We start from the raw sequence: 26,775 nt of genomic DNA, 5'->3' as shown, positions 1-26,775 counted from the left end.
GGCAGGGCTTTCTGAGGTATGTGATATCAGTATAAGCATATTGCCACATTTTCATTTCTGTTGAAAAACTTAAAATGCCTTTCAGATGCAGTGAGTTAAATCTTTAATTCTCATCCCCTGTGGCCACAGGAGCAAACCAGACCTTTTATAGCCAGTCCGCTGCTCTATCTGTTGGGGGCAGAATTTTCAACACTAATAAAATATTTTCTTATTCTCTGATTCAGTCCCAGCCCCAGGATTACTTTGCTGTAACTTTTCTTTGGCAGCTCATTTCCTTCGAGGAGTTGTTTGTTATAAAAACCAATGGGAAATGAATAATATATAAATTTTTAAGACTGTCCCTTTTCAGCTCCCTCATTATGGTCCACTGTGTTTTTAGGAGCATATGTATTAGTGGAGTGTTTGCAGTATTCATGACTTGAACTTCTAATTTATGAGCTCTTAAAGGTACACTAATCATCAGCATACTAATTATTAATATTGTGCTCTGAGGATTTTTTTTCTCTAGCTCTTATTGCAGGCAAAAAGAATGTTCTTAAAAGTAATATTTGGCAACTTCCAGACAAGCATGGCTAGGTCAGGCTGGAACATGGGCCTCTGGCATTGATGTGTGGATAGTAATATCATAAGAAATTATTTATTACATGAAATGCCAACCTTGCCAATTTTTAAATGTTAATGGCCTTATGGTGAAGAAAAAAGGTTTATACTCTCCACCTAGAGATTTCAGAATTTTCTAATCCTGGCATGGGAATGGTTTCATTATCTTATAAGTCATTTTTAGTTCTCTTTTAATTATAGGTGTTTATGAACTTTTATAAATTAAAAATCACAACTTTCTGGAATGTTGTCTATAATAATTGAGTCAAAATGACTAAATTTGATATGCTGGATTTACTGATTTTTGGGCAGCAAGGATTTCCCTGTTGGTTCTGGGGGAAAACAAAGAACCAAAATAAATTTTAGGTAGATTATATGGATTTGTCTAAGCTAATCCAGAATGTTCAGCTGCATTCATAGGAAACCCTAATTTACTCAATAACTCGAAAATATCATCTTTAGCAAATTAGAACGAATTGCTTAGGGCCTAGCTTTTCCTAAGAGATTTTGCCTAAATGTCCATAAAGGTTTTAGTTCATTGCTGAATTTTTATTTATTGTATGTGAATTGTTTTTAAATGTTCAACTAAAAATATATCTCATATTTGGATAATATTCCTTAGGGGTAGTTTCCATTAATTTATTGCATACTAATTTAATTATTTTAGAGGGCTAGCCTTAAAGTTCTCATTTTAGAATACTGTTAAAACTCGCTCAAATTATTCATAGGATGTTACTATAGTTAACATGTTATGTGCATGTAATTTGTATGGATGATACCACTAAATCTAGTAGTAATCATTACCTAAACATGTGCTTAATATGAAAAGGCTACATGCTTTTCTTATCTGAAGTTACTTGTGATTTCAGGAGATTTAAGGTAATGTACTGCCTTATTACAGTTGAGTACAGAGAGTAAATAGAAATTCTTGTGACTGTGCATAATGTTCAAGTTAGAATTTTCATTAACCTCTTTGAGAAACACATTTTCAGCAATGATTAAGTTGTAACCTAATAAAAATGCTAAACACAGTTTAGTAATCATAGAAGCTGACTTTCTAACTTCCCACCAGTACAAATAAATGGAACATAGATTTAAAAATCACTCATATTACTATTATCAAAGATAATTTTAACTTTTGGTATATTTATTTCTATTCCATTATCTACACATAGCCTGTTTGTGTTTTTAATAGTGCAACATTAAAATATATGATGAAATTCTATTTTACATGATACTTATGCTGTAAATTTTTTGTATGTAATTTCAAGTCCTTATTTACATAATAAAATGACTCTAGAGCGTTACACCGTGGACATACAGTAATGGTGATGTAAAGATGCCAGGCAAGTCCTTCTTCAGAAAACAGTGTCAAAAGACCCATATTTGGAATTTGCCACCTGTATGTCTTCTCCAGTGAAACATTTCTTCATATCATTTGCCCATTTTCTAATTGTTTGTTAAGATTGTTTTGAGAGTCCCTTATATATACTAGCTATGAGTCCTTCAGGGAAATTCAAATTAAAACCACAATCAGATATCACTACACATCTATCAGAGTGGCTAAAGTAAAGAATAATAGCAATGCCAAATGCTGGTGAGAATGTAGAGACAATAATCACTTATGCTAGTGACAGTGAGAAATGATAGTCATTATGGGAAATAGTTTGATAGTTTCTTTCAAAACTAAACATGCAGTTACCATATAACCAAGCAATTGCTCTCTTAGGCATTTATGCAGAGAAATAAGAACCCATGTTCACAAAAAATCCTGTACACAAATGTTCATTGCAGCTATTCATAATAGCTTAAAACTGGAAACATCCCACATAACCTTTAACAGGTGAATGGCAAATTGTGGTGTATTTATTCCATGGAATGCAACTCAATAATAAGAAGAAAATAACGATTGATTTCTGTCATAACTTGGATGAATCTCTGAAAAAGTATGCTACATGAAAAAGGTCAATGTCAGAAGGTTATGTAATGTAGAGTTCCATTTATACAACATTTTGAAATGACAAAATTGGAGAAATGGAATACAGATTAGTGGTTTCTAGGGGCTAAGAGAGATGGGGGTGAAGGGAAGTGCATTTGGTCATAAAAGGGATCCTTGGGGTTAAGGAAGTGTTGAGTAGCTTGATTGTGGTGGTAAATATGTGAATCTACCTATGCGATAAAATTTTATAGAACGACATACGCAAACACACACACACATGAATACATGTAAATCAGGGAAATATAAATAAGATCAGTGGATTATATCAGTCAGTGTTAGTATCCTGGTTGTGATATTGTACTGTAGTTTTTCAAAATGTTAAACATTTGCAATAAACTAAATAAAGTATAGGTAGGATCTCTATTGTTCCTTACAAATTCATAATCATTTAAATTATATTAATAACAAATATTTTAAAAATTAGACTACTATATGTGGCATGACTGGCAAAAATTATACATTTTATGGCTTTTGTTCATGATTTCCCCCAGTGAACTACCCCAACCAGTCGTACCAGTTTGAAGTAGATTATAAAACCAAGAGGACAGAAATATTTGACCTTTAAAAAGGAATTCTGGAAGTGAGAAAGATGCAAAAGTATTGAAGTTCAAAGTCTGAGTATAAACTCTCCCAAAATCTCTGACTGACCCCAGAACTATAAACACCTGCTACTGTACGTAATAGGGGAAACCATTTTCATAGCTTGAATCTAGACCAATCAAATTGCCTACTCAAATGAAAATAATAAAACAAGCAAACCAATAATCCTCAGATGTCTCAGAGTCGCTACAAGGTATAATCTACGTTTAATTTAAAACAAGAAATTACTAGATATACAAAGAAACATGATGGTGCTTCTTTGCCTGAGTTTGCATGATAGTCAGTGGAAACTGACACTGAATGGGCCTTGATGATATACTGAGCAGGTAAAGATTTCAAAGAGGCAATTTTAAATTCATTCAGGTAATTAAAGGATACTATAATATTTATAAATAAACAGATAGGAAATTGTGACAGAGAAATGTAAGCAATAAGAAAAAAACAAGTGGAAATTCTAGAACTATAAAGTACAATACTGGAAATGAAAAATTCACTATATGGGCTCAAAAACAGAGCTGAAAGGACAGAATAAAGAATCAGTGAAATTGGCCAGCACGGTAGTTTACATCTGTAATCCTAGCACTTTGGGAGGCTGAGGCAGGAAGATTGCTTGAGCCCAAGAGTTTGAGCCCAGCCTGGGCAACAGAGGGAAACCCTGTCTTTACAAAAAATAAAAAATTAGCTGGGCATGGTGGCACGCACTTCTGGCACCAGCTTCTTGGGAGGCTGAGGAGGGAGGATCATTTGAGTCTAAGAGGTCGAGGCTACAGTGAGCCATGATTGTGCCACTGCACTGTAGCCTGGGTGACAAAAGGAGACCCTGTCTTTAACAAGAAGAAGAAGAAATTAAAGTTAGATCAGTAGAAATTATCAAATTTGAAAAACATGGAAAAAAACATTTAGCAAAAATGAACAAAACCCCAGAAAACTGTGGAACAACATCATATAGTTCAACATGTGTGTGAATGGGGTCCCAGAAGGTGAAGAAGGAGAGAAAGAGACAAAAAAAATTTGAGGAAAGAATGGCCCATATCCTCTTAAATTTGCTAAAGAAAACCCACTAACTTGGTGATTCAAGAAGTTCAATGAAACCCAAATAATATAAAGACACACACACACACACCGCCAACAATCCAATCTCAGTACACTAGAGCAAGACACCTAAAAAGAAAACACAAAAACCTCAGAAAATCTTAAAAGTGGCAAGAGAAAAACAACACATTACATGCAAAAAGTAGAAAGAGAAAAACAACAATATGATCAATTGCTCATTTATCACCAGAAATAATGCAGACCAGAAGACATTGGACTTACATATTCAACATACTGAGTAATTAAAACAAAACAAAACAAAACAAAACACTGGCAGCCAAGAATTCTATAACTAGTGAGACTATTCTACAAATGTAAAAATGAAATAGAAATTTTTAGGCAAAAACCTAGAAAATCTATAGCTAGCAGACTAGCAGTACCAGAAACACTAAAGGAACTTTGAGTGCAAGGAAAATGACACCAGATGGTAATGTGAATTTGCAGAAAGAAATAAGAAGCATTGAAAAAATGTGGTGAAATATAAAAGATTATACAAATATTTTATCCTCTCTCTTAAATATTTTTGAAAAGATATTATAGCGTTTATAAAGTACATTGGTATAATATATGTAACAACAATAGCATGGAAGATGGAGGGTAAATGGAACTGTATTGTTTTAAGATTCTGATATTTTAATAAAAATAAGAACTCAAGGCCATATGTGGTGGCTCACACGTGTAATCCTAGCACTTTGGGAGGCCAAGGCAGTCTGACTGCTTGAGCCCAGGAGTTCAAGACCAGTCTGGGCAACATAGCAAGACCCTGTGTCAACTAAAAATAAAAAAAATTAGATGGGTGTGGTGATGTGTACCTGTAGTCCCAAGTTTTCAGGAGGCTGAGGTGGGGAGATTATTTGAGCCTGGAGAGATGAGGCTGCAGTGAGGAGTGATTGTGCCACTGTACTCCAGCCTGGGTGAGAGTGAGACCCTGTCTCAATAATAATAATAATTATTATTATTCAATATTAAATCTAAGAAAATTATCGTGAGTTAACAATGCATGTTGTTACCCTTAAGCAAGCACTAAAAACATGCAAAGAAATATAGTTAAAAGCTAACAGAGGGTAAAATAACATACTAAATTATTTGTGGAAAACCAAAGAAAAGCTGGGAAAGGAGGAAGAGAGGAATAAAAAAGCATGAGACAAAATAATAGCACAATGGCAGTCTAAAATCCTGTTATATAATCATCACATTAAATATATGGATTAAATATTTTAAATGAAAGAAAAATAATATTGGATTGGATTTTTAAAAACCAAGATCTGTCTATAAAAGTTGTACTTTACAGACACAAATAAACTCTAAGTAAAAGGATAGAAAATGATACACACTATTCAAATAGTAAGTTTAAGAAGAGGGACTGGAAGGAAGGACATGGTGACAGAACAATTTGAAGAGCACAGAAGTATGGAAGTGTCTTCTGCCCAAAAGGCATGGTCTGAAGGTGGAACTAACTACGCCTGGCAGTCTTTAACCTCAGGATCCTACTGGGGTAACCCTGAGTTCTACTGATACTTCTCTTTTCATGCTTTGAGGGTCAAGAAAACTCTTACACCATCAACAGCATCCTCATGAAGATCCTGCCAAACTTGGTGCAAACAGAGCGGAAACTGACCTTGCAGTGCGTCATAGATGCCAGCACCACCTTGTACATGAAGCCTCAGCACCTGGTGCTCTTTTAGAAGGATGGCTCAACCTTTTTACTTCTCCCTAGCGAACATAAAAGTGTTTTTCGTTTCTCAGGAGTGGGTCTATGACTCAGGGAAATAGAAGTACATTGTGGTTCAGAATAACAAGGAGAAAACCACGCCAGAGTACCAGATGTTAGTGAAAGGAGTGGTCAGTCCCAGAGCAATGCAAGACAAGAAGGAGATGATAGAAGGCAAAGTCTTGATGGTGAATTGTTCTGTTCCAGAGGTAAAGGCCCAACATACTTCACAACTGAAAAACTTGAACTAGAAACAAAAAGAGTCAAGCAAAAAAGAGAGAAGACTTCTCAGAACCAGAATTTTGTATGCTAGAATTCCCCAGTTGAGAATTAAAGCAAGACCATGCTTTAATATTCCAATGTTAAGCTATGATCCTTGCTGGGATCTGGGTGGAGACCGTGTAATCCACCAGAAGTCACCTGGCCACCACGAGAGGTCAGAGTCCTGCTCTCCTTTTCACCATTTTTTTTTTTTTTTTTTTTTTTTTTTTGGCGGTTTTCTGGTTTGGTAGGAGGAGAAAGAGCCCAAAATTGGAAAGGGGCTGGGACTTTCTGGATGGACTTCCAGAAGTTCATACATATATATATCCCAAACAAAAGTTTTTATAAGCAATACTTGCCTTTAATGCACATGACACATTTTGATATTTTCTATTCTGTTCCATTGTAGTTTTTTAAAACACTGGCCATGACAGTAAATTGATTCATTGTGTGACTGGCAGTTTGGAAACCCAGTGAGGGTCAGACACCAAGAAGCAGGGTCTGGAGGAGATTGTGAGGGAAGGCAGTCCAGGTCCTCAGCCTTTGCATTTGATGAGAAGCTCTCCACTTTTCTACCTCCACCAGCCCCCATCATCCAAGACATTGGACAAACAGGAAATGAATGAGGTGGCCTGAGAAATGCTCTCAGGAGAGAAAGAGGCTACAACAGAGGGAAGCCTGAGTGAGTATCCAGGACAGACAGGTACCCAGAAGCTCCCAGTGATCTGTAGGGGTGGGCTAGGACTGGTGAAGCTGAAGGGTTAGGGGAAGGCACACTCTGCCATAAACAACTGCAAACATTCTCAAAGTAGAAAACCTAATTTGTCATAAATGACCTCCTTATTTTGACACCTCTCTTCATCCCTGCCCATTGTTTATGTATATAAAATATACATCCTATTTTAGTGATTATAATTCATGTTTTTGGTAAAATTTTCAGAAAATATGCTACAATATAAAGTGACAATCACTCATGGTACCACTATTGAGAGAAAACATGGTATGGACTTTTTTTAACCTATGCATTCACACACACACACACACACACAGAGTTTTTATTTTTCTTTATTTTTACATAAAACCTATTATTTCATAACTTTTAAAGACACTTAATATATTATAGACTTTTGTCTAGATTAAGAAATATGGATGTACCTCCTTTTAGTGGCAACTTGGAATTATATTGTAGGGATGTGCCATAATTTATTTACTTGATTTTTAAAAATGAATATTTAAGTATTTTCCCAATTTTTTGCTATTAAAACCATCCTGCAATTCACATGTCTATATTTATATCTTGTATACTTTTGCAAGTATTTTATTATTATTATTATTTATGGAGTTAATTCTTAGCACTCAACTTGTTGATGCAAATGCTTTGTGCATTTTTAATAATGATAGATATTGCCAAACAGCTTCTCCAAATAGTTGAATACTGCCATGAAAAGTGATGAATTTATTTTCCCAAATCTTTACCAATATATACTATTATCAATGTTTTGTTATTTTTCCCAATCTAATTAAGGCACAATGATATAGCATTAGTATTGTGATTTGTATTTATTTTAGGTTTTAGTGAGGTTAAGTATGTTTCTTACATTTATTGGTCTATGCTATTTTCCCCTATAAACTGCCTGTTCATAAACACTGCCCATTCTTACTATTTTGACTGATTTGCTTGAGCCCTTTGTGAATTAAAGAAATTAACTCTTTGTCAGAGATACATTGAAAGAAAGAAAATATAAACTGGATATATGAATATCACATAAATTATACTTTAAGACAAAGAGTGTTGGTTGAAAGATCTAATGTATAACATGAAGATTATAGTTAATAATAATGCGTTGTGTTCAGGATCTTTGCTAAATAAGAAAATTATAGCTGCTCTTGCTATAGAAAGGAAAAATGGGTAACTATGTGACATGATAGATATGTTAATTTGTTTCTCTATAGTAACCGTTTAACTCTATATATGTATTTTGTAAAATCAGGTTGTATATTTTAAATATGTACAATGATACTTATTTAAAAAGAAAACAAGATTTTTTTCAATCTATGAAAACAAGATAAAGTAGTATTAGTAGACAAAGAGGGATATTTGATTAAAAAAAGGATCAGTACAACAGGAACAATGGTTCTATAAAACCGTTATAGAAGTCTGTGTACCCAGTAACAGAGCTCCACAATGCATGAAGCAAAAACTGTCAGAATTGAAAAGATAATAGACAATTTAACAATTATTAGCAAGTACAGTTAGAAATTTCAAAACTCCTGTCTCAGTAATTAAAACAAATAGGTAAAAAATCAGTAACGATATTAAAAAGAATTTGCATAGGCTGGGTGCAGTGGCTCACACCTGTATTCCCAGCATTTGGGGAGGCCGAGGCAGATGGATCACCTGAGGTCAAGAGTTGGAGACCAGCCTGGCCAACGTGGTGAAACCCCATCTCTACTAAAAATACAAAAATTAGCTGAGCGTGGTGGTATATGCCTGTAATCCCAGGTACTCAGGAGACTGAGGCAGGAGAATTCCTTGAACCCACGAGGCAGAGGTTGCCGTGAACCGAGATTGTGCCACTGCCCTCCAGCCTAGGTGAAAAAGTGAGACTCCATCTCAAAAAAAAAAAAAAAAAAAAAAAGTTTGAACAATATAAACAAACATGAAGAAACTGGCATTTGTAAAATAGTTTATGCCTAAACGGAATAATATACATTCTTTTCACAAACACGTGGAGCATTCACTAAGATATAAGATATACCAAATGCAGGGTCATAAAACAAATGTCAACAAATACAAAAATATTTAAATCATACAATGTTTTCCCTATAATAGAATTAAATTATGAACTTATAACTGAAAATTATCTGGAAAATCACCGAAATATTTGGACGATAAAAAATACAGTTATAAATAACCCATGTTCAAAAAGAAGTTACAAATTTTACTTCTGGGTATATATCCAAAAAAATTGAAAACGGTGACATAAAGAGATATTTTAATACTGACATTTACAGCAGCATTATTCACAATAGCTAAAAGGTGGTATTAATCTAAATGTCCATTGATGGATAAATGGATAAACAACATGTGGTACATATGTACAATTAAATATTATTCAGCCTTAAAATTAAGGAATTTCGGACACATGCTGCAACGTGGATACACTTTGAAAACATTATGCTGAGTGTAATAAGCCAGACTGAAAAGGACAAATATTGTATGATTTCATTTATGTGAAGCACCTAGAACTGTCAAATTTGTAGAGATAGAAAGTAGAAAGGTAGTTTCCAGGGGTTGAGGAGAAGGAATGAGGAGTTATTGTTTAATGGATAAAGTTTTAGTTTGGGAAGATGACAACGTTGTTCTAGAGATGGATGGTGGTGACTACTGCACAACAGTGTGAATGTACTTAGTGCTACTAAACTGTACACTTAAAGGGTTAAAATGGTAAATTTTATGTATTTTTTATCATCATATAAATTATTTAAAAACTAGAAAACATTTTAACGGCAAAAATGAGAGAAAAGCATATTAAGTTTTGTGGATTGTGGCTAATCAGCGTTCAGCAGTACTTTTATAGATTTAAATGCTTGTATTTAAAAGATGAAACATCTCAAATCAAGATCTAAACTTGCACCATAGGAAGCTAGCAAAATCCAGCAAACTAAGTAGAAGAAGTGAATTAATAAAAATAAGAGCATAAATCAATAAAAGGAAACTTTATGAACAATTTTATGCCAATAAATTTGACACTTTAGATGAAATGGACAAATATCTTGAAAAACAACTCACCAAAATAGCCTCAAGAATAAATGGAGCACTTAGATAACCCTATATTCATTGAAAACATTAAATTTGTAGTTTAAAAATGTTCTGAGAAAGAAAACAATAGGACATGGTGTCTTCATTAGTGAAGTCTATCAAATATTTAATGAAGAAAGTATAACAATCTTACAAAAACTGCTTCAGAAAATAGAAGAGGGTTCACTTCCCAACACATTTTATGAGGCCAGTATTACACTGATACCAAAACCAGATTAAGATATTCCCAAAACTGAAAACTACAGACCAATAGCTCTCATGAATATAGATGCAAACATTCTTAATATTAGCAAATCAAATTCAACATTATATAAAAAGAATAGCTCATCACGTACAAGAGGCTTTAATCTCAAGAATTGAAGATTTGCTTAATATTCAAATATCACTCAATGCAATTCATCATATTAATTGAATAAAGAAGAAAAATTATTTGGCCATCTTGATAGCAGTAGAAAAAATTGTTAAAAATTAACACTTATGATAAAAATTTCAGGAAACTAGCATTTAAAAACACTTTCTCAGCTTGATAAAGGCTTCTATAAAAATTCACAGTAAACATAATACTTAGTAAAAGACTAAATTTGTTATACCAAAAATATGGAATAATGAAGAATGTCTGCTTTCACCATTTCAATTCAGTATTGTTCTGCAGGTCCAAATCAGTCCAATAAGGGAAGAAAAAAGATAAGATTGTACAAAAAGGACAAAAACTATCTTTATTTGCAGATGACATTGTCATATATGTAGAAAATCCTAAGGAATATATTTAAAAAGCTATTAGTGCCTTCACAAGGTCTGAGGTCAATATACAAAAACGAACTGCATTTCTAAGACCAGTAATGAACAACTGGAAAAAGAAATTAAAAGTACAATTGCATTGACAATGGAACCTGAAATAAGTATAGCCCTTAGAAATAAATTTAACAAAGACATGTGAGACCTGTATACTAATTATTACAAAACAGTGCTGAGATAAAGAAGACCTAAATAAATGGAGACAGATACTATGTTCGCAATCCGAAGACTCCATATTGTTAACATGTCCATTTTCTAATCAACATATAGACCCAATACAACTCCTACAAAAAATCCACATATGGAAATACAAAAGATCTGGAATTGCCAAAATAATTGTGAGAAGGAACAAAGTTGAAGGGCTTAGTCTAACTGATTTCCAGACTGACCTAAGTCTACAGTGAACAAAGCAATGTGGTTTTGTTTAAAACAGCAGTCCCCAAACTTTTTGGCACCAGGAACTGGTTTCGTCGAAGACAATTTTTCCACAGATGGGTTGAGATGGGATGGGACTCAAGCATATTGCATTTATTGTACATTTTATTTCTATTATTATTACATACTCACCATAATGTAGAATCAGTGGGAGCCCTGAGCTTGTGTTCCTGCAACTGGACGGTCCCATCTAGCAGTGATGGGAGGCAGTGAGAGATTATCAGGCATTTGATTCTCATAAAGAGCATGCAGTCTAGATCCCTCTCATGCACAGTTCACAATAAGGTTCATGCTCCCATGAGAATCTAATGCCACCACCCATCTGACAGGAGGCAGAGCTCAGCTTTGCTCACTCACCTGTCAATCACCTCCTGCTGTGTGGCCTGATTCCTAACAGGCCACAGACCAGAACTAGTCCATAGGTCAGGGATTGGAGACCCCCAGTTTAAAAGATAGAGAAAGAAATCAGAGGAATAGAATAGAATCCAGAAATAGATCCATACATGGTCAACTGATTTTCAACCAAGACACCACATTAGTTCAATGAGAAAAGGAGTCTTCATAACACACAGCCTTGATACAGCTGATGTAATAGACAAAATAATGCCTCCACCCCCACCCCAAAGATGTCCAGATTCTAATCCTCAGAATCTGTGAATGTGTTTGGTTACATAGCAAAGAGGAATTAAGTTTGCAAATCAAATTGTTAACTTTAAAATAGGAAGATAAACTGGGTTATCCAGGTGGACTCACTGTAATCACAAGTGTTCTTGAGAGGAGAGAGGCAGAAAGAACCAGAGAGATGGTGGAAGAGAAAAACTGGATCCAATGTTGCAGGCTTTAAAGATGGAGAAAGAGGCCATGAATTACAGAATGTGGGCTGCCTCGGGAAGTTAGAAAGGGCAAATATATGAATTCCCCCCTACGTCTCCCAGAAAGAGATGTAACCTTGCTGACAACTCGGACTTCTAACCTATAGAATCGCACAATAATTTATTTGTGTTGTTTTAAAACAGTAAAGTTTGTGTTGATTTTCTATAGCTGCCATAGAAAAGTAATATAATTAAGTATCTGGGGTGAAATACAGAAGCCTCTCAACCCTTATTTTTATACAATTTATAAATTAAATGGAAATAAATTGTAAACCTAAATGTAAAACCTAAAACCATAAAACATGTGTATAAAACCAAGAAAAAGAAACATTGTGTTCTTGTTTTAACCAAGTATTTCTTAAGTATTATACAAAAAATACTAACCAGAAAAGAAAACAATTGATAAACTGAACTTTATCAAAGTTAAAAACCATTTGTTTTTGAAAGACTCTTAAGAAAAGGTAATTGACAGATCAGTAAAAAATATTTGCAAAACCATATATCTGTTAAGCACTTGTATCCAGAACTTGTGAAAGACTTTTACAACTCAATAAGAAAACATGTAAAAATTGAGAATGTACAAAAATTTGAACAGACACTTCACCAAGAAAGATATATGATGGCAAATAAGCATATTGTATGTGTTCCATACTCTGGTCATCAGGAAAATGAAAATTAAATTCACAAACAAGCACTGGATATCCACTAAAATGGCTGACATTAAAAAGACTCACCATACTAAGTGTTGGCAAGTATGTAAAGCCAATGGAACTCTCATTCATTGCTGGTGGAAATGAGAAAATGTTACAGCCAGATTGGCAGTTTTTATAAAGTTAAGCTTGTACTTGTTTTTATGACTCGTCAGTTCCTTTTCTGGCTTATTATCTACCCAAGGAGAATGAACATGCATGGGATTAACTGCGGGGGATTAACTGCTCAACAATTACTGTCCACCCTAGATTTGTCATGCTGCAGTGAATATTCAAAGCAGCATTATTTGTGAAATCCAAAAACTAGAGTCAGCCAAAATTTTCATCACCTGGTGAATGGATAAAGAAAATGTGGTATATCCAAACAATAAAACACTATTAAACAGTAAAAACGAACAAACCACTTATAAATGCACCAACATAGATGACTCTCAATAGATACTTCATTGTTATACTGAACAATAGAACAGAAATCCAAAAGATTGTGTATTATATGGTTCCATTCATATGAAATTCTAGAAAAGGCAAAACTATAGTGGCAGTAAGCATATTGGCAGTTGTCCAGAGAGAGATGAGAGAATTTACTGCAAAGGGGCAAGAGAAAACTGAGATGAGAGAAATGTCTGTGTTATGTGGTGGTAGTTACAAGGCTATATACTTTGGGCAAAACACATCAAGCTGTGCACTTTAAATAGAATTTGCATTTTATTCTATGAAAATTACACTTTAATGAATATCTTAAACCATTAAAATATAATGCCCCTATAACATTTGTCATGTTTATGCTAACAGTAATTAGCATTAATAATGAATAAAATTTACTGAGTTCCTACTAGTGGATGTGTACTTACTGAATTTACATTTTTAAATTATGAAACCCTGTGAGTCTCAGTGTGGAAATAAATAGGAATGCCTGGTCTGGTGGCTCATACCTGTAATCCCAACACTTTGGGACGTTGAGGTGAGAGGATTACTTGAGCCCAGGAGTTCAAGACCAGCCTGGGCAACATAGAGAATCCTCATCTCTACAAAATTTTTTAAAAAATCAGCAAGGTGTGGAGGCACATTCCTGTAGTCCTAGCTACTTAGGAGGTTGAGGTGGGAGGATGACTTGAACCCAGGAGCTTCAGGCTGCAGTGAGCTATGATCACACCACTGTACTCCAGACTGAGCAATGGAGTGAGACCCTGTCTCAAAAAGAAATAAAAGAAAAAGCAGAATTGGTTATTTGAAATATATCAACTAGTGTGGCACAGGAACCAATTAACTGAAAGGGGCATTGGCCAATTAGAAAGGTCTTGGTGTAAATAGCTGGTGTAGGTGAATTGGTACACAATTTCACATCATTCCTAGAAATAATAACAATCATGTCTACCTCAATATTGCCAGAATTAAAGGAGGCACGTGAAATGCTTAGCACAGTGCTTGACACATAATTATCCCTGGATACAAGGAAGTTGTTACCCTGCATGAAATCTGAGCTTTTTCCTTGGGAAAATCATGATAGTAGTAGTCAAATGTTGTTTCTACCTGTCCAGCATATCTTCCCCTTTCTTCATGTAAGAAAACATTGTATTTTTCCTTTGGGTAACTGCCATGGTGTCCTGTTAAGCAGTGAATCCCATGCAGGCACTCAGGGAGAGCCCCACAGGTTCTTTGATTTTGTTACTATAATTCATGACTAATTTTATATTTTGTCTCTGATATTCCTATATTAAATAATTAGGTGTCTAAATCTGATTGTTTGCTTGCCTTTGCTAACTCTCACCCATGGTGGTCTGTGGACTTCTACTGGTTGACCTTAATGCTTTGGAAACATAGGGGGTTACACTGGCAATACTTTCCACCATGGGGGATTGCTTTTGCATTTGCTAAGAGCCAGGGGATGTTATTAGCCTGGGACAACTTTAAACCCTTTGGGGGCCACAGAATAAATCTAGGAATCTCAGGTTCTGCTCATCTAGTCATCCTTGACAGTCATATTCTCCTGAATTCTAGAGACAAACAATATTCAACTGTATGCATACATAACCTCTGACAGTGTATCAGATGTCTCTTATACGGCATTTTATATAACCTCTTTGTGCCGTCTGTTACTCTAGTCACTGATGCAATGATGGCCTCTTCCAAGTTTTGACCAGCTTTGTGCTGGTACAACCTTATGGTTTCTTTGACCTCTAGGCTGCAGTGATTAGGTCAAGAAAGGGCCCTCAATCCAAGTCAGGCCAATTAGAATTTTATCTGAGATTTAGTAGCTCATCAATAAAGGTGCACATTTGAGGTTACTTGTTGCTATCTTCTGAGCCTTCTGGAAACATGGGCCTGAGAATGAAGCCCACATACCATGAGAAGAAGAATTAAAAGCTAAGTGAGGCAGACTCCTGGGGACGTTGTTTATGCTTCTGAGTCAGCTGAACTTGTGACCTTCTAGTTTTATGAGTGAGTAAAATATCTCCTCCCACCCCTTTTACCTAAACTAGTTTGATCTGGGTTTCCACCATTTGTAACCAAAAGAATTCACTCTTTCAGACATTGCTTTCACCAAGAATCTTTCTTCATGCACACAATTGTATTAATCTCTTATGGCTTATATTTTCTTATGCATTTGAAACGTTAGTTCTCATGATTCATTAATAATAGTAAATTTTGAATATTGTGTGATAAACCAGATTGAAAAGAAGATGTTCTTAGGCCATTGTATGCAAGGCTATCCAATATTTCTGGCATTTTGGCCCTTTGAGGCAGTTTGCATTTGAACAGGTGATAGGCAATGCATGTATCTTTGGCCAGTCCTTTGAAACAAATCCTAACAACTTTTGGAGAGTTTTAAATATCTACTCAGACTTAGCCAGAGCACGTTGATAGTTCTTTATTGGAAGATAAAATAAAAACTTTTGTTTTTCTTATTGTTTTTTAAAATTTTATTTATTTTGGATTCAGGGGGTACATGTGCAGGTTTGTTACATGTATATATTGCTTAATGGTGGGGTTTGGACTTCTAGTGTACCCATCACCCCAAAAGTGACCATTATACTCAATAGATAGATCAAAATATAGCATAGCTGGCATTCATGATATTTACGACATTTCTTTTGTGGACTGTTTTAAAACCCGTATCCGTGAACATCCTGATAATCCTCCCTCTCCCTCTAGAAAACTTTGGCTTTTGAATCTTGGTTCTGCTACTTCTGCTGTAAGACCCTGAGCAACTTTCCAAATAACTCTGGGTGGGTTCCTTGCCTCAAAAATAAGGGTGATGATTGTACCTATTATGCAAAAGTTTGTAAGGATTAAGTGAATAAATGAAGTAATGTGTTCAAAGGGCTTAGAACAGTGTCTGAAACCTAGCTAATTCTAGAGAAGGCTTTGCTATTGTTATTATTAAAATCCATTTTTCTTCTTGAAGCTGTGTTTTGATAGGCTGAGGAAGGGTTTGTAAGATATAGGTACAAAAATTTTCTAGTGGCCATTGTCATTAATGACTAGATGAATTAATTAAATGTTAGACCTAAAACCATAAAAACCCTAGAAGAACACCTAGGTAATACCATTCAGTACATAGGCATGGGCAAGGACTTCATGTCTAAAAGACCAAAAGCAATGGCAATGAAAGCCAAAATTGACAAATGGGATCTAATTAAACTAAAGAGCTTCTGAACAGTAAAGGAAACTACCATCAGAGTGAACAGGCAACCTACAGAATGGGAGAAAATTTTTGCAATCTACTCATCTGACAAAGGGCTAATATCCAGAACCTACAAAGAACTCAAACAAATTTACAAGAAAAAAACAAACAACCCCATCAAAAAGTGGGCAAAGGATACGAACAGACACTTCTCAAAAGAAGACATTTATACAGCCAACAGACACATGAACAAATGCTCATCATCACTCACCATCAGAGAAATTCAAATCAAAACCACAATGAGATACCATCTCATACCAGTTAGAATGGCAAACATTAAAAAGTCAGGAAACAACAGGTGCTGGAGAGGATGTGGAGAAATAGGAACACTTTTACACTGTTGGTGGGACTGTACACTAGTTCAACCATTGTGGAAAACAGTATGGCGATTCCTCAAGGATCTAGAACTAGAAATACCATTTGACCCCGCCACTCCATTACTGGGTATATATCCAAAGAATTAGAAATCATGCTGCTATAAAGACACATGCACACGTATGTTTATTGCAGCACTATTCACAATAGCAAAGACTTGGAATCAACCCAAATGTCCATCAGTGACAGGCTGGATTAAGAAAATGTGGCACATATACACCATGGAATACTATGCAGCCATCAAAAAGGATGAGTTTGTGTCCTTTGTAGGGACATGGATGCAGCTGGAAACCATCATTCTCAGCAAACTATCGCAAGAACAGAAAACCAAACATCACATGTTCTCACTCATAGGTGGGAATTGAACAATGAGATCACTTGGACACAGGAAGGGGAACATCACACACTGGGGCCTATTGTGGGGAGGGGGGAGGGGAGAAGGATAGCATTAGGAGATATACCTAATGTAAATGATGAGTTAATGGGTGCAGCACACCAACATGGCACATGTATACATATGTAACAAACCTGCAAGTTGTGCACATGTACCCTAGAACTTAAAGTATAATAATAATAAAAAAAGAAAAAAGTAAATAAATTAATTAAATGAAATAGATTAGAAATTTTACTTGTATGTATAACAAAGTTATTCATTTCAATGCATTTCCATGCCAAGTGTTTTGCCTAGAGTAGGGACTCAGTATTGGTCAAATGAAATTGATTCCCAGTAGTTTATAATCAAAGCATACACAGTAACTTTGTTTCCTTTATGACAGTGGCAAGTTCACATTGTCACAGGTGACTTGCTTAGCTAACTGTAGTTATGTCATCTGTGGGAAAAACCTTAACAATAACAATAAAAAACCATTTTAGCCATAAAATGAAAGCCTTTCTACAATGGATTGTGGCTTTCTCTGCCATCTTAAGTTGCAGTTTGAACAGAATTTCACGTTCTGTACAAGATGCCTAGGGGTTATCTCTTTCACTATTGTCGAACCATGTGGAAAACAGAGGTATCTTGAGGTGTCTTTGCTGATTCAAGAGGAGTATGCTTTTTGAATACTCACATACGATGCTGTTATTTTCTGTACTTTGCCTCAATATTAGACAGCACTTCTTGCAGAAAGTGTGCCTTAAGAGCTTTCTTTCTATTTATAATTTGTTAATAATATGTACCGGAAAATGAAATAGCTAACACTGTTAAAAGTAAAAGTAAATAAGTCATTAGTGAGTACACTTTCCTAAGAATAAAATACCTTAGTTGGTGACCTTTATACATTTCGGTGCCTCAGGATTCTGTTGAGGGTCTTATTTTACCCAATCTCTCATCCCAGTTGAATGCCACATATGAGTTTGCTTGAAAAAGTTCCCCATGTGCATGAACGATCATTACAAAGTGCTCTGATAATTCCATGAGCTCAACTGGTGGTCTTTATTTAATGTTAGTTTTTCTAATGGGTGATTTAGGTAATATAACTTTTCTTTGGTTATGTAACATATTAGTAGGAAAACATTAGGATTTAAGGGTAAAACTTTCTAAATAATGTTCTCAATATACCACTTGCATAAATAGTGGATTTTTCAATATTATAAACATTAAATTTTTGATCAAAATTGTCTAAGTGTTATGGTCTTTGCTAAATATCTGATAGATGCCTAACTTTGCATTTACATCTTGTTAAATGTGTAGAATAGTACATATATAGTGACTTAAAGCCAAATCAGGATTTGGCATAAAAGCCTTACTAGGCCCTTCTGTAAGAGGTAATAAGAGACATTGAGAAAAAAAAAAAAATGAATACATCGCTTGTGGTCAACTATACACTCAGAAATTGAATCTCCCTTACAATGAAGTACAATAAGTCATTATTTAAAATAACGAATGAGGAAGTTCAGTGTCACTAACAACATAAAGACTTGATACAGAGCTTCCTAATTTCTTTCTCAATATTTGGGTTCTAGACAACAGCTGTGGGGGTTATAGTGGCATTCCCCTAAATGCTAATATGATTTCGGAAGAGACCTCTGCAATATGGAGAAGTCACAACTTTCATCATTAGTTTAAGCTAAGGCATCTTATCTCACTTCCTCTAAGTCACATAATTCTCATTTTATGTTAATAGAAGTTAAACCTAATTATCAAGGGGAGAGTAGATTTCTAAGTGATAGTCTCTTCTTGAAGAGTTGTGAGTGTAACCTCCGTTAACACTAGGCCATGTTAAAAAGGCAGCTCTTTGAATGTTGGGATAAAAATACATCCCTCTAGTGGAGGGTTATATTTTATCTGTAACTGAGTAATTTGGACTCAAGTGACCTATATTGAGAAATAGATTTAATAGTGAAAAGACTGTGGATTGATGGATCCCTGCCAGGCAGGAACTGAAAGTTCAGAGCATTAGCGGTAGCTGGCAGAATATAGGACATGATGTTATTCCCAAAATTATCAGGAAGAGAAAATATAATAGAGAGGAAAAAATAGTGTGAAACGATTTCTACTCCCACCTCCCCGGATGTTCAAGCTAATGTTTCCTTAGATGAAGTTTTTGCATCAGATTTCACTTTTCAAAAAGTTCAGCCTTTTACAGACTCTCTCCCAGTAAGAAATAAACCGAAAGCTTTTGTTTATTTTTGTAGTGATCACTGTGTCCTCACTATACAATTCTCTGAAGCCCACTTGTTGGTATTCTAAGAAAATTTGCTGCCTCATATGAGATAAAACTAGCATACACGGTAATCTTCCAATATAAAGTTAAGAATGTCTCCTAGTCATCTTGCAAGCTAAGTGTCTCTAATAGCATTGCTTCTCCATGGAAACACTACTTTTGGGAGTAGACTATCTTGGTTCTCTTCCTCTCTCCCTCCCTCCTCCTCCCCCCGCCCTGCCTTTTTCCCCCTCTTCTTCCTCCTTTTCTTCCTTTTCTTCCACCTCCCCCTCCCCTTCTTCCTCCCACATTAGTTCCTGTAACATTGCTGAAAAAAAATCTGTCCCAGATTTTAAGCACTTGGAAATTCTGATGATAGGAAATGTATCCTGAATTTAATCTGATTATTAAAAAAGAACTGTAGGTCTAATTTATTAAAATAACTTGCTACTATGTTATTGACTTTATATCTTCAGAATGTGGCTCAAGTCATCTAAAGTAGGTGGTAAAAATGAAAAGAAAAAAAAACCAAAACCAAAACCAAACCAAACCAAACCCAGGCCATATCTCTTCAAAACATATTGCAGACTAGAAACTGTTTCAGAAATTTAGAAACTATATCACTGATTTGTTTTGCTGTACTAGATGCTAAAAAGAATTTAGATGTGTTTGTGGTGCATTATTCTATTTTTAAAGGTGATTTCGTGATGGGCAATCGTCTAGCCACAAATGTTCCTCTGAAAGATGCAGAATCCTGAGTTGGATAAACTTGGCTTCTGAGTAAGTGTGGTGTTGTTCTTTCAACACAGTACTTGCATCTGTAAGATCACTGCCTGCATGATCTAATTATTTCTGGGCTTGGGGTCTATAAACCAGACATTCTGACACTTGGTTGCTACTTTTCTCAGCATCTGATTTTCTTTTAAGGATGTAAATTGATCCCCCACATAAGACAGTCTTAGGCAATACATGACTTCTTATTAAGTAATGACTAATATCATTAAGACAATAAAATATTTCCATAAACAAATAATTAAACCCTTATAAGAGCTAGGTCCAAATTGAAGTCCTATTCTCTCAGCCCTTTCAAGTTTTGGGACTGATTTTTTATTTAAATCAGTGATGACTGCAGGCTTAAGCATGTAGGATGGCTTCATTAGATGTTGGTTCAAAGACAGAGGAAAAAAATGGCATCTAATGATCCCCAATGTCTGGCAATCATACCCTGTTAGTGAAAGGAATACAAAAAATATTGAAAGGTGAATAGAAAAATGTGAAGCTTTTAACAGTCTTCTAGATACTGGAGGACTGGCCATTACTGTCACTCAACAGCACTAACACTCATATGCCTTGGCCTGGGCTCATCTCATTTCAAGTCTCTCTGCCTTAAAATCTATGCATACCGATAACGAATTCCAAAACAAACTGTAAAATGCAAAGCATGAAGAAGGGGAGCAGGTAAACATACATGCAAATATGCATGCATATACAATATATATACAAAACAAATGGAGTGTCCCTGGAAGCACACATAACACACTGGCAATGATGACGCTGCCTTTAAAATGAAACAGCGAAAGAAGATAAACTTAATTTTTCTTTATATTTTGTTTTTTGAGATGGTGTCTTGCTCTGTCACTCGGTCTGGACTGCAGTGCCACCATCTTGGCTCACTGCAACCTGTGCTTCCTGGGTTCAAGTGATTCTTCTGCCTCAGCCTCCTGAGTAGCTGGGACTACAGGCACACGCCACCATGCCTGGCTAATTTTTTGTATTTTTAGTAGAGATGGGGTTTCACCATATTGGCCAGGCTGGTCTCATACTCCTGACCTCATGATCCACCCACCTTGGCTTCCCAAAGTGCTGGGATTACAGGCATGAGCCACTGTGACCAGCCTATATGTTCCTTTTTACCTATTTAAATTTTAAAAAGATTGAAAGTACCTACCCCTGTGTAACTATTCATGATTCTAAGCTGGTATTTAAAGTTGATCTTCTCAGTTAGGTATTTCCTAATTGTGCATCAAGTTTGAAAGAAGATGCATGCCCAACTACATTGGCCAGAATCTCTGATACACATGTTGGTTAAATAATTTATTTATAATGTGACAGATAGAAAATGACCAGACTATGCTGGTGATTAAGGTCTAAGTCTTTGTTATTGTAGGTCCATGGATACTCTATTATGAAAGAGGTGAATCAGTGGGACACATTTTTTTACACCCAACCCCTAGGTTAGTGCATATATGTATCTTTGTGGAATATTATGGAATGTCTGAACATATTACATAATGTGTAGGAATACTACAATGTGTCTGAACCACACATTGCAATTAATGCTCTAGGGTTAAATAAAAATTTTGAAGGGATTAGAAAATATACAGTCTCTATCAGATAGGTATGGCTGAGTAAAAATTCACCCAAAATATGTTGACTTAAAATAACAATTGTGTATTTGGCTCATGATTCTGCTGGGCAGTACTAGTGTGTCTTCTCGTGTGTCTGTGGTCAGCTGTGAGTGACCACAGTGGAGCTGTAGCCTGGCTTTGGTGGCTTTGCTGATCAATGTGGGTCTGGCAGGTATCTGGGACCTCAACTGGCATAAGTAGGCTAACTGGCCTCTGTCCCACGTTGTCTCTCTTCCTCGTACAGGCTAGCCCAAGGTTATGCTCATGACTGAGGCAGAGTCCCCAGAGACAAAGTGAGAACCCACATTGCTTCTGGAGGCCCAAATCTGGAACAGGCACTCAGCCCCTTTTGCTGATTTCAGTTGGCCAAACATTCCATAGTCAGTTATCATCCAGTGGACTGAGAAATGCGCTTTACCTCTTGATGGTGTGCCATCAAAGCCATATTGCCAGGGGAATGGAAAGGGAGCCATGGTGGCCACATGATCTTGAGTTTTGGGAAAAGGGTGCTGAGTGAGGTGAATCATACATATTTTTAAAATTTTTAAAATTTTTCCGCACAGTTTGAAAAAGGGTAATTAATTTTAAAATTTGTTTTGGGACTGTGTCATAATTTGATACCTTTTATTTATTTTCACATTCTTCTACCACAATAATAATAGCTGTTATTTGCTGAGCACTCACGACATGCTGGATACTATGCTGCCCAGGAGGCATTTTAGATACATTTACATTTTGCCATTACAATGTAAGGTAGATATTCTGATTTTTCAGAAGGGTAAACTAAAAATTTTATGAATTCAATTATGAGTACACCACACTGGGGTCAGGGATGGTGACTGGGAGAAAGCAAAAGGGAAAAAAATTTAAATAATAAGGGCAATCCAACCAGCCACTCTACCCAGTGAGAGTACGTCCTACAGGAACTCTGAGTTGGACTCTGTGACTTTGCTGTTGCCTCAGTTAATTACAGCTTCCAGGTGCTTCTGAGGCTGATGGGATTCTGATGTTTTTGTTTCCTCTTATTAATATGGTCATAAATACCAGCTAGTTCCTTTATCTCATCTTCAATCAGATAAAAAGTGATCAAATTAGTGTTAAAGCAAAAACCATCTATCTTGTATAGACTATGAGTTGTCGTTCAATCTCTGGTGTACCACATCACTGGGGAATTTTCAAGGGTAATTTTGGCGCTATGTATTTTTCCTTGAAGAGCTAAGGAAACTTCAGTAGGATACAAATTCAGTTAACTAGGTTGTATTTTCTGGAAGGGGATTTTAATGTTTGTGTAATAAAATGCCTTTCTAAAGTGGGGTATAAAATATTTATTCTGCAATCTTCAGATGTACTAATTTGGTTAAACACATCAGAAAAATAAGTGACATTACTATGATGATGTCTACAGCAATGCCATTTTGTGGCAGAACTAGACCCTGCATTGTGTTTTATGAATGAATCACTAGTTAATTAAAAAATATTCTGCAGGGAAGATGATAGTTTTGTTATTAAGAAATCTTTGCTGTTGATTATTATAAAGTTAATGTGGAAAACAGTATATAAATTGAAGTGAACAAACCACATTATCTTAAAAGCATTCTGCTTTTATTTTTTACTGTTTAAATTTTATTAAAATATAATTTACATGGAGAAATGTGCACATGAAATTGGCCATTCAACATGTTTTCACAAACTGAAAACAACTGTGTGACTAGCACTCACAAACAAACATCTTAGAAGCCCGCTCATGCTACCTTCTAGACACAAATCTCCCTACTCCCCAGAGTAACCACTATTTGGGCTTTTTAATTGTATAGATTAATTTTGCCTGTGTTGTATTTCATAGAATAGAATCCTATATAATATGTACTTCCTGTGTGTGTCTGAGGTCTTTCATTTACCATTAAGTTTGAAAGATTGGTCCACCAGACTACATGTCATTGCAGATGGTTCATTTGCATTGCTGATGAGTGAATATACCACCAAATTAATCCACTAAACTGGGATGAGCATTTGGGTAGATCCTACCCAAATGGTAGGGGCTGTATTGGGCCATTTTTGCATTGCTATAAACAGATACCTAAGACTGGGTAATTTATAAAGAAAAGAGGCTTAATTGACTTGTGGTTCTGCAGGCTTTACAAGAGGCATGGTGTTGGCATCTGCCTGGCTTCTGGGGAGCCCTCAGGAAGCTTACAATCATGGTGGAAGACAAAGGGGGAGCAGGCAATCTCACATAGCAGAGCAGGAGCAAGGGAAAAAGAGAGCGTGTGTGTGGAGGGGTGCCACACATTTTTAAATGACCAGATCTCCTGTGAACTCAGAGCAAGAACTCATTTATCACCAAGGGAATAGTCCAAGCCATTCATGAGGAATTTGCCCTCATGATCCAAACGCCTCCCACTAAGCCCCACCTCCAACGCTGGGGATTATGTTTCATAAATACTTTAATGTATCTTTTTATGAACACATGTCATATTTCTGTCGTGAATATATCTAAGAATGGACGTTTGGGTTATGGAGTGTGCATGTTTACATCTTTGGTAAGAAACATCACTTTTCAAAAGTGGTTGCCAATTCACTGCCATCAGAAGTATATGAGAGCTCCTAGTACTTGGTATTTTTCTTCTTTTTTATCTTAGCTAGTATGGTTTCCTCTTACTTAAAACACTGTAATGATTGAAGTTTCCTGTACTAAATATATATAATCTCAATGTTTCAGGTTAACAATTCTAAGAAGATAATTATTAAAAGACACCTCTGATGATTCAAGGGAAGGTATTACTCTTAAAAGGATCACACTAAACTCACCTTCATGAAAACATGACACAGAATCATTAAAATTTAATTTAAAAGTGATGGTAGCTGGTTTGTGTGTATCTTTTGGTTTTCTTTATCTTTTCAAACCATTAGTAGTGACTAATCTATACTGTATACTCATTTAAAAATACTCAATGCAAAAGAATCTTTTTCTTTTCCTCATTGTGTCCAGTGACTTTGGTTCTCTTTCCTACCTATGACCGAGGTCTCAAGTTAGAAAACAGTATTTTCAAAGCAGTCTTGTGCATTACAATCCTGTGACACAATTCTATGCAGAAGAAATGCCTGTGGTTTTATTATCTTAGCATATGCCTCAAAGAAGATGCCCATCTGTACATACAAGATTCCCTTTTGCATCTGAAAAGATAAAATGTCTCTCAAAATAGTAACTCTCTCAAGGGCATGTAATTTTTGGAGAATTGAAGGTTTCATCAGTATTTTGTTTGGGAGCTATGACTTATAAAGTCAGTAATAGAATTCTTGTGAATTGCTTAACTAAATTAGGAATTTAAAAGTTAAAATTACAGAAACTATAGGGAGGCACTCTTCAAAGTCAATAGTGGTATGACTTTAAAGTCACCATTTCTCAGTTGTAAGTATTGTGCTGCAATACAAAAGGCTCTATCAATCAAGGATATAGTCATTTTCAGATAATGTCAATTATTTTGACTTAACATTAGTGCACAGATTAACTATTAATTATTTTAGTTATTCATTTAAAGTAAGCCTTATGAAAAGAGACTTTATATGCAGGTCATGACGGTTCTGAGGTGTATTATTTATTTATTTATTTATTTATTTATTTAGAGACAGAGTCTTGCTCTGACCAGGCTGAAGTGCAGTGGCGTGATCTCGGCTCACTGCAACCTCCGCCTCCCAGGTTCAAGTGATTTCCCTGCCTCAGCCTCCTGAGTAGCTGGGACTACAGGTGTGTGCCACCACACCCAACTGATTTTTTTTTTTTTTTTTGTATTTTAGTGGAGACAGGGTTTCACCATGTTGGCCAGGATGGTCTCAATCTCCTGACCTCGTGATCCACCCACCTTGGCCTCCCAAAGTGTTGGGATTACAGGCGTGAGCCACTGCACCTGGCTGTGTATTCTAATCTTATGGGTGAATAGCATCTGATATGAACAGAATATCTTTGAAACTTGTAAGCCAAACTTGCAGCTTTGAGGGAGATAAAGAAACCATTTACCAAACAATATGGAAAACACTAAAATCCCCAAAGAAAGGGAAATTTAAATGTAACTTTTACTAGGAATTTACCACATTAACATGTTTAGCATCCTACCTGGCACCTAAGTGCCCAATGAATGATAACCAAAAGAAAAAACAATAATGTTAAGTGCGGCTACTGGCTCTATTTTACAAATAAAGATGTTGAAACTCAAAGGGATTAGAATAAATAATTTGTTCAAATCATACAGCTGATAGGTTTGAGAGGTAGGATTCAAACTTATTAAACAAGACTTATCAAGTGCTTCTAAGATGGCCAAATAGGAAAAGTTCCCGTCTGTAGCTCCCAGCAACATCGACACAGAAGATGGGTGATTTCTGCATTTCCAACTGAGGTACCTAGTTCATCTCATTGGGAATGGTTGCACAGTGGGTGCAGCCCACAGAGGGTGAGCTGAAGGAGGGGGGGGTGTCACCTTGAAAGGACACAAAGATAGATGTGTACCTGCCCCCCTCGCTACACCCTTTGTTCTGCTCTCTAATCTTTGCACATACCAGAGATTTCGTAAGTTCTGTGAGTACCTGTTTTTCTGCACCTACCAGAGATTTTGTAAGTTCTGAGGCAGGGTCACAAGACGTGTTTAAGTAAGATAAACTCTTACTGCCATAAACCTGCTCTCCCGCCTCAAAGGTTGAACCAAAATATCAGAAATGGCGGGAACCAATCATAGTTAGCCAAATCGCCTTGTTCAAACACTAGCCAATCATATA

At 35.9% G+C, this 26,775-nt stretch overlaps 1 long non-coding RNA gene across 1 annotated transcript in view; it reads left to right on the top strand.

Annotated features, from left to right (window-relative positions):
- LOC112618905 overlaps positions 1–26,220 on the top strand; it is a 301,179-nt gene extending 274,959 nt beyond the window's left edge. Inside the window, exon 7 of the long non-coding RNA XR_003118138.1 lies at positions 25,633–26,220. This is a non-coding gene — a long non-coding RNA (uncharacterized LOC112618905). The remainder of the gene's footprint in view (positions 1–25,632) is intronic.
- The last annotated feature ends 555 nt before the right edge of the window (positions 26,221–26,775 follow it).

This window comes from Theropithecus gelada, chromosome 2 (genome assembly GCF_003255815.1).
Source record: "Theropithecus gelada isolate Dixy chromosome 2, Tgel_1.0, whole genome shotgun sequence".
Classification (NCBI taxonomy): domain Eukaryota; kingdom Metazoa; phylum Chordata; class Mammalia; order Primates; family Cercopithecidae; genus Theropithecus; species Theropithecus gelada.
This window is presented reverse-complemented; position numbering and strand designations above follow the sequence as displayed.